At 41.7% G+C, this 16,578-nt stretch overlaps 1 protein-coding gene across 3 annotated transcripts in view; it reads left to right on the forward strand.

The window, feature by feature from the left end:
- GLB1 (galactosidase beta 1) overlaps window positions 1-16,578 on the forward strand; it is a 115,887-nt gene that overhangs the window by 59,620 nt on the left and 39,689 nt on the right. The window lies entirely within an intron of this gene.

Raw genomic sequence — 16,578 nt, forward strand, 5'->3', positions numbered from 1 at the left:
GCCTGCGGACTTATTTCTTTTATAGCCTGTCGCTTCATCTCACAAACCACCTCAGCTTCTTTTGAACTCCCTGTGTAATTTTAGTAGTCAGTCACTTTTGACATTCCCCGATTCCCCACATCAGTCCACCTGCCCATCTATGCGTGTCCATGTCTACCACCCCAAGCCAATCAACGTCACCTCTGAAACACACCGCCTCAGGTTCATTTTTAGAATGGTCTTCTTCATAGAATAGTAAGTTTTTATATGCCTAATATAGAAAGGAGTCCCTGAGTGGTGCAAATGGTCAAGCGCTCGACTCCTAGCCAAAAGGTTGGCAGCTTGAACCCACGCAGAGGCGCCTCACAAGATTGGCCTGGCAGTCTGCTTCCTAAAGGTCACAGACTTGAAAACCCTGTGGAGCAGTTCTACTCTGCACTCATGGGGTCACCATGAGTGGGAATTGATTCCATGGCAACCGACAGCAACAATATGGGAAACAAAAATACAAACTGGGGTTAAAACATATTAACGTGCACTTTCTTTTGTACATGACCTTGTTATTACCCCCTATTTTTATTCTCTCATAACCTTAGCTACCTCCTTCCTCCCTAGCCCACCCCTACAACCCCTCACATTTTCTAGACCTTCCCTGGCTCTTATGATTGAGGGAGGGGTAGCCTTTCGCTGCCATGCCCCACTTGCCCTTGGGCCACTGTTGAAGAGGCCTTGCTGTTCAAACCGCTGGCCTGCACTGCTCTGGCCCTGCCCCAAAGCCACGCAGGAGACATTTATAGTTCACTGTGGGCTGGCCGGGACGGGGGTCTGTGCTGTCCACTCTCAATGGGGTCTATAATGATCTCCAGTTCTTTTTTTGCTCTCAATCCTCCCTCTAGAGTAAGCCCTTTTCCTCAAGCCCCATACTTTCTCCTTAATGTCACAGGTGATATTATCTCCTCCTGCACTGAGAAGATAAATGTTATTGGATATGCCATGTTACCAAAACCAAGCCTGTTGCCATTGAATTGATTCCGACTCACAGCGACCCCATGTGTCACAGGATAGAACTGCTGCATAGTTTAATCTTTGTGGCAGCAGATCGCCAGGCCTTTCTCCCATGATGCCAGTGGGTGAGTTGGAATCTTTAGGATATTAGGAGCTTGAATTATAGGTAACGGGGTGCTTTTGAAGTGTTTTAGGGAGGAAAGTAGTATAGTCAGATATGCATTTCAGAAAAGATATTTGAGGAGGCTACAAAAATGAATCTGCATTTAGAATTGTAGAGAAATCATTACAAACTACAAAGTTTAAAAGAGCTGACAAATATCACAACGTTACAAACATCACAGAATCCCCCAGATAACATATTTTGGATCTATTAACTGTTTGAAATGCCCTACTGTCCTTCTTTCCCTATCTTCTTTTAGCCAAGTGCTTTTTAAAATTGTTTCTTCAGGCGGCAGCAATGTTGGTAATCTTTTTTTTCTAGAGAGAATGGAAATCTTTTGCTATGGGGTGACTGATCAAAATTTGTCCTTTAGCATAGATATTTTAGAAAAGCCACTTTCAGCCTCACATTTTGTTACCAATAATATTATTATATAAATGTTTAGGATTGTAATGAAAATTGGGAAAAATCTCTCTCAAGTTCTTTTATATATGAGCTGTAAGATTCGGCAGACTTTTCCATGGACTAGGGTCTGGCTTCGTACATTTCAGACCTTCTTTCTCCTCTACAACCCATGTGCTTCTGGGGCTGGCTTCATACATTTCAGACCTTCTTTCTCCTCTACAACCTATGTGCTTCTGGGGCTGGCTACCTTAGGGTATGGTGTATTGCAATATGATGCCAACGGGGTCAGCACACTGGGTGATAGGAATAATCTGTTAGCAATAACTTAACTATTTGTAGAACTGCCAGTGAACCATATAAATGTCCCACTACATCCAAATTAAGTCAGTTCCCACTTCAGCTGCTCTTCACTTGGGTCCCAAAGATGCCTGTGGCCACTCTAAAGCCTCCTGGCACAAGAGGACATGTGGCACAGGGCAAACTGGAGTAAAAAGAGATGGTCTTAGCCTGTAATAGTTAAAATATCTTGATTTTGGAACCTCTGAGGGAGCAGGAGAGCAATGGGATGCAGACCTCAAATTCTAGCAAAAAGATCAGACTTAATTGTCTGACTGAGACTGGAAAGACCCCAGAGGTCATGGTCCCCAGGCCTTCTGTTAGCCCAAGAGAGGAACCATTCCCAAAGCCAACTCTTCAAACAGGGATTGGACACTGGTCTATGGGATGGAAAATGATAGTGGTGAAGAGTGAGCTTCTTGGATCAAGTAGACACAAGAGACCATGTGGGCCGCTCTTGTCTGGAGAGGAGATGAGAGGGCAGAGGGGGTCAGACACTGGCTGAAAGGACATGAAAATAGAGAGTGTAGGGAAGGAGTGTGCTGTCTCATTGGGGGAGAGCAACTAGGAGTATACAGCAAGGTGTTTATAAATTTTTGTATGAGAGACTGACTTGTAAACTTTCTCTTAAAGCACAATAAAATTTTTTTTTTTAATCTTATTTTTGTTGATTTAACAAAAGTCTATGACCATGAGAACACAGTGCTAGGGCCCCTCTCTGAGGTGAGGCATTACTGGATGCAGAAGACCAGTTAGGAGGTTGCCATAGTAACCTAGAAATGAGATGACGGCAGGAGCAGCAGGGAGTGGGAAGGAAGAGATAGGTAATGAGGAGTCATTTAATCGTCCAGGTCACAGCCTTGGTTGGATAACTGGGTAGATATTGGGGTCAGCAGCTTAGATAGAGAATTGCAGAGGAGACGTAGGAGGGGTGCAGAGCAAGTTCATTTTGGGGCTTGAGCGCAAGATGCTTCTGGGGGCATCCAGGTAGAAGTGCCTGTCTAGCAGCCATCTGCACTTAAGAGTGAGCAATTCAAGGGGGGCGTCTGCAGTACCAACACAGGTTCAGGGGTCATCAGTGGAGGCAGAGATCAAAGTTCAGAGAGAGGTCCAGATCCCACACGGAGAGCTGAGAGAGAAGGGTGGTGGGCCAAGCCAAATGGAAACCCAGGGAATCCCAAGATTTTAACAGATTAGCAGGCTCAGATGAACCCACGAAAGAGACAGAGCCTCTAGAAATGGAGTAATTCAATAGTTTATGATAGACGGCAACTCAGTATTTGATCACCTTTTCACTCTTCTCTGTTTTTTTTTTTTTTTTTTTTTTTTGATGTTTCAAGTTTGGAAGAGAGAAATGAATTAGTCTAAAAGATTTAGCGGGCTCTTATGAGACTTGTTTAAGAGCTCAGGCTGCTAACCAAAAGGTTGGCAGCTCGAATCCACCAGCCACTCCTTGGAACCCTATGGGGCAGTCCTTTTCTGTTCTGCAGGGTTGCTAAGAGGAATCAACTTGATGGCAATGGGTTTGGTGTGAGACCTGTAGACCTTCAGTTAACTGTCTTAGAAAATGTTATTTTCAAAATATCTGTTTGCATCTAGGAAAGGAAATGGAATGGTAAACGCTCCCAGGTGTAGTTCTTCCTGTCTCCTTACTTCACCAAAGATTTGTCTTGTCTTAACCCATTTCAAGAGTGCATTGAGTGGTGATGGGCAATACCTTCCACTGCCATGGACTCCTGAGGATGAAAGTTTCCCAGCAGGCTGCACAAGCCTGTGCTCAGTGTTGAAAACCTCCTCAGTCATTTTCATATGAGTCTTCAAGGCCTGACAAAGGTCATGATATTTGCATTTTCTAACCTAGCGTCTTTGGTGTGGGTGAAGCTCAACCAGACATGGTTAACACTTTGACCTCGAGGATGAACTATAAGCCTGTAGGGTAGTGCCTTCCACCTCCCTACTGATTCCTGAGAAGTGCAGTGGTGAGTTTACTAGTGTGTGCTTTCACATAAATTTAAGACCCATTGAAAAAGTCTTATTCCAGTTCTTGATAAGAATTCCATCAAAGATAAGAGCTCAACTTGTATTTTGGAGATGGATCACTCTGCAGAAATTAGTCAAGTGGCAGTTGAGGACCTTGATAACATGAGTGGAGCCTGGGATTCCCGAAGGTGGTAGTTGAGGCAGGGTTGGAGTGGGGGCACAGCCACAATGATTTTGAATCCTTCAAAAGATAAATAAAGTGTTTGAATCTTGACCCAGCTCAGTCTACACTGCCTGATTGGCTGACCCAGTCTACACCGTCTGATTGGTTGACCTGGGATCAGTCTATACTGTCTGATTGGTTGACCCAGGATCAGTCTACACTGCCTGATTGGCTGACCCAGGATCAGTCTACACTGTCTGATTACTTGACTCAGGAGCAGTCTACACTGCCTGATTGGCTGACCCAGGATCAGTCTACACTGTCTGATTAGTTGACCCAGGAGCAGTCTACACTGCCTAATTGGCTGACTCAGGATCAGTCTATACTGTCTGATTGGTTGACCCAGGATCAGTCTACACTGCCTGATTGGTTGACCCAGGATCAGTCTACACTGCCTGATTGGCTAACCCAGGATCAGTATCAGTCTATACTGTCTGATTGGTTGACCCAGGATCAGTCTACACTGCCCGATTGGTTGACCCAGGACCAGTGTGCACTGCCTGATTTGTTGGTCAGTCTACACTGCCAGATTGGTTGTCCTTCTTGGCTTATGACTGGAGTGACATTAGCTAAGCATGTAGATACAAGCCATCTCTTGCTGATCCACAGTCCTGGTGGAAACAGTGTTTTATGTCTAATAATTAAAGACAACAAAATGAATATTACCTAATAAATGGTAGGTGGCCTTTCAAACCGTTAGAGTTCATCACCTGCACTCTTACAGCAAAAGTATCTTTATCGCCTATGGAGTTGTCTTCTCTAGTATATATTCTAGAATGATTTCTTTAAAACACTGATCTGGTTGGGTTTCCCACCTGCTTCCCTTACCTTCAGGGAAAAGTGTAGTCCTTGGCTTTGCACACTATGCCTTCCACGATTTGGCTTCCATTTTTCCTCAACTCATCTTTCAATTCTCTCCTTCTTGTATGTACACTCTGGCCTTACAATGGAGCTACGAAAAAGTCTGTGGATGGTGTGATGCTGTTCATACTCCTGGCCTCTGCACATCCTGGTTTCCTCTACCTTTATCCACCTGGAAAATGAAGACATGCCTCAATTACCTCCTCTGGGCGGGGGGTCTTTGTCTCTCAGCAGAGTTAGTCACACTGTTTTCTGTCTCCCCACATCCCCATAGTGTGGAAATTTTTAATACACTACTTTCCGTGGTATGTTAATAGAGCTTGTTTGTGCACATTACCTAAAAAAAACGAAACCAGCTGCTGCTGAGTCTGTTCCAACTCATAGCTACCCTGTAGGACAGAGGAGAACTGCCCCATAGGGTTTCCAAAGAGCGGCTGGTGGATTGAAACTGCCAGCCTTTTGGTTAGCAGCCTGCACTCTTAACCACTGCGCCACCAGGGCTCCAACTGTCAGAACTAGGAGCTATTTATATCCCCAGTACCAAGCCCAGGACCTGACCCGAAGTATTTTCGTAGTAAAAGTTTGTTAGGCGAATGAATGAAAACATTAGGGATCTTGGTGAAGGAAAAGTTGATAAACATAGGAAGAACAGCTTCCTATGCTGAACCTGTCCTGCGAAATAAGTATGACAAGAAGCCATATTTATGATCAAAGCACAAATGATGATGGAGAAATGAAAGTGCAGAAGTATACATTTCTGGTATGTTCATTTAATTGTTTTCTTTTCTGAAACATTCATTAGCTGGATAGAAAATGAGGATTTTGCTCTGTGATAATCAACTAGTATCAGTGAAAAAAATCACCAGAAATAAAGAGGAAAAGACAGAAAATTGTGGCAAATAGGTGAAGGGTTCATACCCAAAACCAAACCAAAACCAGTGCTGTCGAGTCGATTCCGACTCATACATAGCGACCCTATAGGACAGAGGAGAACTGCTCCATAGAGTTTCCAAGGACCGCCTGGCAGATTCGAACTGCCGACCCTTTGGTTCACAGCTGTAGCACTTAACCACTATGCCACCAGGGTTTCCGGAGGCTTCATAACTCTATTATAATGAGCTCATACCACTGATTAAAAAAAAATCAAGACCCAAATAGATCATTGGGCAAAGGACATAAGTATAGACTTTTGATGCAAACTTTTGTATAGACTATTTTAAGAGTCGTATAAAATGTCCGTACCCTTTGACCTAGTAACTGCTCACTTGAGGCTTTATCCCACCAAATAATTTAAAAGAAAGATAATGCTATAGATAATACTATGAAGTTGTTTATTGCAACATTGTTTATGATAGCAAAACATGGAAATAATTCAACTCTCATAAATGGAAAGAATGGTTATATAGATTCTGTTGTATCCATTTGAAGCACTGTAATATGCAATAAATAATATTACTATTAATGTTATTCGGCCATGCTAAAAGTGCTTTTGCCAAATAATGTTAGCAAATTATATAGGGTCGCTATGAGTCAGAATTGACTCAACAGCAATGAGTTTTGGTAGCAAATTCCAAAATGATCTCTTATCTTTATATGTGTATGTAAGAGAAGGCACTAGGAGGGACTCTCCCTTCCAAGGTGTTCCTAAATAATAACAAAAGTTTTGTGTTTGTTATATACGTGTGTGTATATTTATATATGTATTTTTTTCCCATTTCAACCATTTTTACGTGTACAACTCAGTGACATTAATTATGTTCACCACACATCCCTTCTGGCAGGTCACAACCTCGAAAATCCTATGAGCAATTCTCTGCCATGGTTTTGCCGTGAGTCAGAATCGACCTACAGCAGCTAACAACAACAGCAATTACGTTCACCACGTTTTGCAACACTCACCATTATTCGCTTCCAAAATTCTCCATCACCCTAAACAGAAACCCAAGGCCCCTTGAGCAATAACTCCCCACTGCCCCCTCCTGCTGCCCCTGGCACCTACCAATCAGCTGGTCCCTAGGCATTTACCTCTTCTAGATATTTCATATAAGTAGGATCATACAGTGTTCGTCCTTTTATGCCTGACTTAATTTAGCATGTTTTCAAGGTTCGTCCTTGCCGTAGCATGTGTCAGGACTCCATTTCTCTTTATGGCCGAGTGATATTCCATCGTATGGCTCTATACCACCTTTTATTCCGGCACTCATCTGCCGATGGACAGTTGGGTTGTTTCCACTTCTTGGTTGTTGCAAATAGTGCTGCAGTGAATACGGTGTGTAAGTATCTGTTTGCGTCCCTGCTTTTGATTCGTTTGGGTATATATATACCTAGCGATGCATTGCTGGGTGCTATGACTTTTTTTTCCAGGGCGGTGGGAGAGATTGTGGTTCCTATCTACAATAATCCACTTTGACTTTAGGAGTTGGCTGTGACATGCCCACTGCTATGTGCAAGGAAAGAGAGGACCTCAGGGAAAAAAATCCTATTGCTCTCAGGTATCCTTTGTGGATTTGTTTTCTGCTTTTGTTGAAGAAGATGGGGTGGGTAAACTGAGAAAGGAGAAGGGATGTTGTCTGGGCCTCACATAAAACTGGGAAGAGAGACCTTAAAACATCTTGCTCTTACTCAGTCCGCCCAAGACCAGCAGCAACTCTTTGTCCTCAAAGTCATCTATTCTAATATTATCTTTTTCGAGTTTCTCAGAATTGTAAATTCACTGAATATTAGAAGTCCAAAAGACTTTCTGGTTTAGGATGGCCAACTGTCCACATATTTATTCCCTGTCCCTTCCAAAATGTAACAAAATACAAAAACTATGACACCAAGAAAGAGAACTGTTCATACATAAGATATTTCAAAAGGTTTCTGGAAAATGGAAAGTAGGTAGAGGAGTGGAGCCGAGGAAGCAGGATAAGGAAATCTCAGTCCCCGGTCAGCATGGAAAGGGACTGTAGGAGCAGGGAGGTGGGGAGTAGACAGGCCTTAAAGAACCCTGGAGAGTTGGGCTTTGGAAATGCAGGTGTAACAAAGCATGGGGGCGGAAATAGGACCACAAATAGGAAGGTTAATTAAACTGTGTGTATCTCCCATCAGGTTTTCCACTTCTTCCCCCCACTGTCGTATGTAGACTGTCCAGCCAAGAGGCGTTTTTCCACTGGTCATAAAACCAGAAGATTAAAAAAGAAAAAAAAAGTAAACAGCCCCAGAGCAAAGATTTCCACATTATACTTGGCTCTTTGCCCAATTACCCTAAAACTAAGCTCCCCAATAGACGCTTGTGTACACAGAGTGGAGCTGCTATACAGAAGGTGATGACGCGAGTGTTAGCGCATTCGTGTGCGTCACAGTTAAACGCGAAGGCGCAACCGAGAACGACCGGACACTTGAAGACAGCCAGGAAGCCTGCAACTCGAAAGAGAAAGACTGCGATGAAATACCCAGAAAAATGACCCTAGAAGCAACAAACAATTCAGAGAACAGGAGAGATCTTAAGGAAAATAAAGCAATACCCCTCAAATTTACATCCTTCAGAGAAATTTGATAAGATATTGCATCCGTAAAATAAGAAAAAGATACTTTGAAAAAGGAACCACTAGAGAACAGATTGCGGAACTTACCAAACGATATCGTTAACATCACACACAAGTAAAATTTTGCAGATCATTCAAAAGTGGTTGCAGCAGTACATCGACAGGGACCTGTCAGAAATTCAAGCCGGATTCAGAAGAGGACGCGGAACCAGGGATATCATTACTGATGTCAGCTGGATTCTGAAAGCACAGAATACCAGAAGGATGTTTACGTGTGTTTTATTGACTATGCAAAGGCATTCGACTGTGTGGATCATAACAAATTCTGGATAACATTGTGAACAATGGGAATTCCAGAACCACTAATTTGTGCTCATGAAGAACCTGTACTTAGACCAAGATGCAGTCATTTGAACAGAACAAGGGGATACTTCGTGGTTGAAAGTCTGGAAAAGTGTGTGTCTGGGTTGTGTCCTCACCATACTTATTCAGTCTGTATGCTGAGCAAATAATCTGAGAAGCTGGACTATACGAAGAAGAATGTGGCATCAGGATTGGAGGAAGACTCGTTAACAACCTGCGTCATGCAGATGACACAACCTTGCTTGCTGAAAGCGAAGAGGACTTGAAGTACTTACTGATGAAGATCGAAGACCCCAGCCTTCAGTATGGATTACACCTCAACATGAAGAAAATAAAAATCCTCACAACTGGACCAGTAAGCAATATCATGATAAATGGAGAAAAAATTGAAGTTATCAAGGATTTCATTTTACTTGGATCTACAATCACAGCCCGTGGAAGCAGAAGACAAGAAATCAAACAACGTACTGCATTGGGAAAATCTGCTACAAAAGACTTGTTTAAAGTGTTAAAAAGCAAAGGTGTCACCTTGAGGACTAAGGTGCGCCTGACCCAAGCCATGGTATTTTCAGCTGCCTCATATGCATGTGAAAGCTGGACAGTGAGTAGGGAAGACTGAAGAACTGATACCTTTGAATTATGGTGCTGGCAAAAAATATTGAATATACCATGGACTGCCAGAAGAATGAACAAATCTGTCTTGGAAGGAGTACAGCCAGAATGCTCCTTACAAGCAAGGATGGTGAGACTTCATCTCACACACTTTGGACATGTAATCAGGCAGGATCAGTCCCTGGAGAAGGACATCATGCTTGGTAAAGCCTTGAAGCACAATCTCAAGTAACTCTCTAAGAATTTGGTACGTGGGAGGTAAACTTCCTCAATCTCTGAAAGTCGGAAAATGTAACATTTGTTGATAATTTGAATGAGTATAGAATTCTACATTGAAAAACATCTTCCCTCAGAATGCCAAAGGTGTTATTCTGTTGTCCTCTACAATCCACGGTGACTCATGCCAACCTCATTCTTGTTCATTTGAAGATGACTGCTTTTTTCTCTCTAGAAGCTTATAAGCTCTTTATTTTGAATGTTCTAAAAGTAGAGGGTCAGCAAAAAAAAGGAAGACCCTCAACAAGATGGATTAAGACAGTGGCTGCAACAATGGGCTCAAGCATAACAATGATTGTGAGGATGGTGCAGGACCAGGCAGTGTTTCGTTGCTATGAGTGAGAACAAACTTGACAACACCTAACAACAGAGAATAAGAAAGAGTTCTTAGAATTTAAAAATAATCTTCTAGAAAGTAGAACCAAAAGACAGAGTTGGAGATAGGAGAGAAAGGATAAGAGATACCAATCTAGGTGTCCAACTTCTTACTAATAACAAGGCAAAAGTGAAGGGAAATAAAATACCAAAGAAACAATACTGAATTTTTCCAGAACTGAAAGTGCTCTTTTGTTCCCCAGCATAATAAATGCAAAAAAAAAAAAAAAAAAATGCATACGCAGACACGTCTTTGGAAAATTTTAGAACATTGAAAATAAAGAGTTTGTGAACTTGTAGAGAGAGAGAGAAAAAAAAACACTCATCTTCAAAGGAACAAGAATGAGGGTGGCATGAGCCACAGTGGATTGTAGAGGACCACAGAATAATACCTTCGGCATTCTGAGGGATGATGTTTTTTAACATAGAGTTCTATACCCACTCAAATTATCAACCAAGTGTGACGTTTTCCGACATTCAAAGATTAAGGAAGTTTACCTCCCACATACCAATTCTTAGAAAATTACTTGAGATTGTGCTTCAATGAAATGAAGTCATGAGATCCTAGAAGCAGGAACTCAAAGCCAGGAAAATAACGAAGCGAAGTCCCAGGATATCAAGCCTAGAGAGCCTCAGTCTCTTGGAGCAGGAAGACTGAGGGTTCCAGAAGGGAGTTTTCTAGGGGAAACAAGGTCCATTTGAAGAAACTCGATATCACCTGATATAAACTGAATTTTGTCCCCCCAAAAATGTATGTCAAGTTGGCTAGTTCATAATTCCCACTGTTGTGTGGTTGTCCACCATTTTGCCATCCTATGTGATTTTCCTATGTTTTGTAAATCCTACCTCTATGATGTTAATGAGGTGGGATTAGCAGCAATTATGTTAATGAGGCAGGAGTCAACCTACAAGATTAGGTCCTGTCTTAAGTCAATCTCTTTTAAGATACAAAAGAGAGAAGCAAGCAGAGAGACATGGGGACTTCATACCACCAAGAAACAAGAGCCAGGAGAATAGTGTGTCCTTTGGAGCCAGGGTCCCTGCACTGAGAAGCACCTTGACTGGGGAAGATTGATGACAAGGATCTTCCCCCAGAGTGACAGAAAAAGTCTTTCCCTGGAGCTGGCACCGTGAATTTGGACTTCTAGCCTCCTAACCTGTGAGAGAATGAATTTCCCTTTGTTGAAGCTATCCACTTGTGGTATTTCTGTGATAGCAGCACTAGACGACTAAGACACCATATGCATGTGAAAGCTGGACAATGAATAAGGAAGACAGAAGAATTGATGCCTTTGAATTGTGGTGTTGGCAAAGAATATTGACTATACCGTGGACTGCCAAAAGAACAAACAAATCTGTCTTGGAAGTAGTACAACCATAATGCTCCTTAGAAGCAAGGATGGCAAGACTACATCTCACATACTTTGGACATGTTATCAGGAGGGATCAGTCCCTGGAGAAGGACATCATGCTTGGTAAGGTAGAGGGTCAGTGAAAAAGAGGAAGACCCTCAGCGAGATGGATTGACACAGTGGCTGCAACAATGGGCCCAAGGGTAACAACGATTGTGAGGATGGCGCAGGACCCGGCAGTGTTTCGTCTGTTGTACATAGGGTCACTATGAGTCAGAACTGACTCAACGCCACCTAACAACAACAACAACCTTAGGAATTTGGAACAATGTAAGAAAGTATTAGCCTAAAAGCAGACGGAAAAAAAGAAAGGCAATTACCAATTCCAGGGAGGAAAGAACACAAAAAGCTGAGTAAGACAGAACATGCCATCTTAGTATATACCACTTGGCTGTGCAGAGAGCAATATTTATATAATTATAATAATGTGATTTTTAATTCAAAGTCAATGTATACATGGAGGAACTTACTGTTATAAGATAGTGTAACTGATGGTTGGAGTGGGGAGGAGAACTCAGGGAAGGATGCTAATAGCCTTTAAAAGTATGCACACGAAGGATAATGTCTTAATTGATGAAACTACGAAATAAAGGTATAAGGATATTTTTTAAAGTTACAAAGGTAACCAGCAGAGAAAAATGGCGACATAACTGTATCAGCGGGAAGGGGAGATATCCAGGTAGCACAACTGAGCTAAATTCTCATGCATTAAAGAAATCAGTGATAGGGTTTTAAGTTGATCAAGCAAGAAACAGCAATGTAAGCATACTATTTGGAGACCAGAAGAAGCAGAAATAGGAACAATTAAATGATTTAAAAGTGGTTTCCTCTGGAGAACAGAACTAAAAGTGAGACAAAGGAGACTGTTGCTTTTCATAACAGTCTTTTCTTTTTAAAATCATTAATTTTATTTACTCTTACGTAACCACAGTGAATTCAACGTTAATATAATACTTCGGTCTACACAGGATTGATTTTTCTTCTACTGCAGGCCACCATCCTTCCGTTTTTGTTTTGCCCTGTACTTCGTTTCTTCCCTCCCCCATCCCCCCGCACCCAGCCTTCTCCTGCTGCCCCTTCATTCTCTCTACTTGTTTTCCATTCTTCTGTTTTGAAGACTTTTGTTCTATAATTATTTGAATGATTCCTGGAGCTTAGAATTAAAAAGCTTTACCAGATCCTTTTTTTTTTTTCCTTTTTGTGCTTTAGGTGGAAGTTTACACTTCAAATTAATTTCTCATTCAGACATTTATACACATATTGTTTTGTGACATTGGTTGCAATCCCCACAATGTGATAGCATGTGCCCCCTTTCACCTTGGGTTCCTGTGTCCATTCGTCCAGTTCCTTTCCCTTCCTGTCTTTTTTTCTGGCTTTTGGGCAGGAGTTGCCCGTTTGGTCTCGTGTATTTGATTGAACAAAGAAGCACATTCCTCACATGTGTTATGTTATTCTTTGTTTTATAAGCCTGTCTAATCTTTGCCTGAAAAGTGGGCTTCGAGGTTTCAGTTCTGGGTTAGCAGAGTGTCTAGGGGCCATAGTCTTGGAGTTCCTCCAGTCTCTGTCATACCAGTAAATATGGTCTTTTTTGTGAATTTGAATTTTGTACATTTTCCTCCTGCTTCTGTCCAGGACCCTCTATTGTGATTCCTGTCAGAGTGATTAGTGGTGGTAGATGGGCACCATCTAGTTCTTCTGGACTCAGGCTGGCGAAGGCTCTGGTTCATGTGGCCCTTTAGTCCTCTGGGCTAATATTTTCCTTGTGTCTTTGGTTTTCTTCATTCTCCTTTGCTCTAGATGAGATGGAACCAATAGGTGTATCTTAGATGGCCACTCACAGACTTTTTTTTTTTTTAAATAATTTTTATTGTGCTTTAAGTGAAAGTTTACAAATCAAGTCAGTCTCTCAGACAAAAACCCATATACACCTTGCTACACACTCCCAATTACTCTCCCCCTAATGAGACAGCCTGCTCTCTCCCGCCACTCTGTCTTTTCGTGTCCTTTTCACCAGCTTCTAACCCCCTCCACTCTCTCATCTCCCCTCCAGGCAGGAGATGCCAACATAGTCTCAAGTGTTCACCTGATCCAAGAAGCTCACTCCTCACCAGCATCCCTCTGCAACACATTTTCCAGTCCAATCCATGTCTGAAGAGTTGGCTTCGGGAATGATTCCTGTCCTGGGCCAACAGAAGGTCTGGGGGCAATGACCACCAGGGTCCTTCCAGTCTGAGTCAGACCATTAAGTCTGGTCTTATGAGAATTTGTGGTCTACATCCCACTGCTCTCCTGCTCCCTCAGGGGTTCTCTGTTGTGTTCCCTGTCAGGGCAGCCATCGGTTGTAGCCGAGCACCATTTAGTTCTTCTGGTCTCAGGATGATGTAGTCTCTGGTTCATGTGGCCCTTTCTGTCTCTTGGGCTCGCAATCACCTTGTGTCCTTGGTGTTCTTCATTCTCCTTTGATGCAGGTGGGTTGAGACCAACTGATGCATCTTAGATGGCTGCTTGCTAGCATTTAAGACCCGAGATGCCACTCTTCAAAGTGGGATGCAGAATGTTTTCTTAATAGAGTTTATTATGCCAGTTGACTTAGATGTCCCCTGAAACCATGGTCCCCAGACCTCTGCCCCTGCTACGCTGGCCTTCGAAGCATTCAGTTTATTCAGGAAACTTCTTTGCTTTTGGTTTAGTCCAATTGTGCTCACCTCCCCTGTATTGTGTGCTGTCTTTCCCTTCATCTAAAGTAGTTCTTATCTACTAATTAGTGAATGCCCCTCTCCCACCCTCCCTCCCTTCCCCCTCTCATAACCACAAAAGAATGTTTTCTTCTCAGTTTAAACTATTTCTCAAGTTCTTACAATATTTGTCCTTTTGCAACTGACTAATTTCACTCAGCATAATGCCTTCCAGGTTCCTCCATGTTATGAAATGTTTCACAGATTCCTCACTGTTCTTTATCGATGTGTAGTGTTCCATCATGTGAATATACCATAATTTATTTATCCATTCATCCGTTGATAGGCACCTCGGTTGCTTCCATGTTTTTGCTGTTGTAAACAGTGCTGAAATAAACATGGGTGTGCATATATCTGTTTGTGTAAAGGCTGTTATTTCTCTAGGATATATTCCAAGGCGGGGGATTGCTGGATCGTATGGTACTTCTATTTCTAGCTTTTTAAGGAAGTGCCAAATCGATTTCCAAAGTGGTTGTACCATTTGACATTCCCACCAGCAGTGTAGAAGTGTTCCAATCTCTCCACAGCCTCTCCAACATTTATTATTTTGTGTTTTTTGGATTAATGCCAGCCTTGTTGGAGTGAGATGAAATCTCATTGTAGTTTTGATCTGCATTTCTCTAATGGCTAATGAAAGTGAACATTTCCTCATATATCTGTTAGCTACCTGAATGTCTTCTTTGGTGAGGTGTCTATTCATATCTTCTGCCCATTTTTTAATTGGGTTATTTGTCTTTTTGCGGTTGAGTTTTTGCAGTATTATGTAGATTTTAGAGATCAGGCGCTGATCAGAAATGTCATAGCTAAAAACTTTTTCCCAGTCTGTAAGTAGTCTTTTTACTCTTTTGGTGAAGTCTTTGGATGAGCATACGTGTTTGATTTTTAGGAGCTCCCAGTTATCTGGTTTTTCTTCTGCGTTCTTTATAATGTTTTCTATACTGTTTATGCCATGTATTAAGGCTCCTAACGTTGTCCCTATTTTTTCTTCCATGATCTTTATCGTTTTAGATTTTATATTTAGGTCTTTGATCCATTTTGAGTTAGTTTTTGTGCATGGAGTGAGGTATGGGTCTTGTTTCATTTTTTTGCAGGTGGATATCCAGGTATGCCAGCACCATTTGTTAAAAAGATGGTCTTTTCCCCATTTAACTGTTTTGGGGCCCTTGTCAAATATCAACTGCTCATATGGATGGATTTATGTCTGGATTCTCAATTCTGTTCCATTGGTCCATGTATCTGTTGTTGTACCAGTACCAGGCTGTTTTGACTACTGTGGTGGTATAATAGGTTCTAAAATCAGGTAAAGTAAGGCCTCCTACTTTGCTCTTCTTTTTCAGTAATGCCTCATTTATCCGGGTCCTCTTTCCCTTCCATATGAAATTAGTGATTTGTTTCTCCATCTCATTAAAGAATGTCGTTGGGATATGGATTGGAATTGCATTAAATGTATAGATCGATTCTGGTAGAATAAACATTTTTATAATGTTAAGTCTTCCTACCCATGAGCAAGGTATGTTCTTTCACTCATTTAAGTCTTTTTTGGTTTCTTGCAGAAGTGTACTGTAGTTTTCTTTGTATAAGTCTTCTACATCTCTGGTAAGATTTATTCCTAAGTATTTTATCTTCTTGGGGGCTACTGTAAATGGCATTGATTTGGTGATTTCCTCTTCGATGTTATTTTTGTTGGTGTAGAGGAATCCAACTGATTTTTGTATATTTATCTTGTATCCCGATACTCTGCTGAACTCTTCTATTAGTTTCAGTAGTTTTCTGGAGGCTTCCTTAGGGTTTTCTGTGTATAAGATCATGTCATCTGCAAATAGAGATACTTTGACTTCTTCCTGGCCAATCTGGATGTGCTTTATTTCTTTATCTAGCCTAATTGCTCTGGCTAGGACTTCCAGCACAATGTTGAATAAGGGTGGTGTTAAAGGGCATCCTTGTCGGGTTCCCGATCTCAGTGGGAATCTTTTCAGGCTCTCTCCATTTAGGGTGATGTTGGCTGTTGGCTTTGTATAAATGCCCTTTGTTATGTTGAGAAATTTTCCTTCTATTCCTATTTTGCTGAGAGTTTTTATCATGAATGAGTGTTGAACTTTGTCAAATGCCTTTTCTGCATCAATTGATAAAATCATGTGATTCTTGTCTTTTGTTTTATTTATGTGGTGGATTACGTTGATTGTTTTTCTAATGTAGAACCATCCCTGCATACCTGGTATGAATCCCACTTGGTCATGGTGAATTATTTTTTTGATATGTTGTTTAATTCTATTGGCTAGAATTTTGTTGAGGATTTTTGCATCTACATTCATCAGGGATATAGGTC

This window comes from Elephas maximus, chromosome 27, assembly GCF_024166365.1.
Source record: "Elephas maximus indicus isolate mEleMax1 chromosome 27, mEleMax1 primary haplotype, whole genome shotgun sequence".
In the NCBI taxonomy this organism is placed as follows: Eukaryota; Metazoa; Chordata; class Mammalia; order Proboscidea; family Elephantidae; genus Elephas; species Elephas maximus.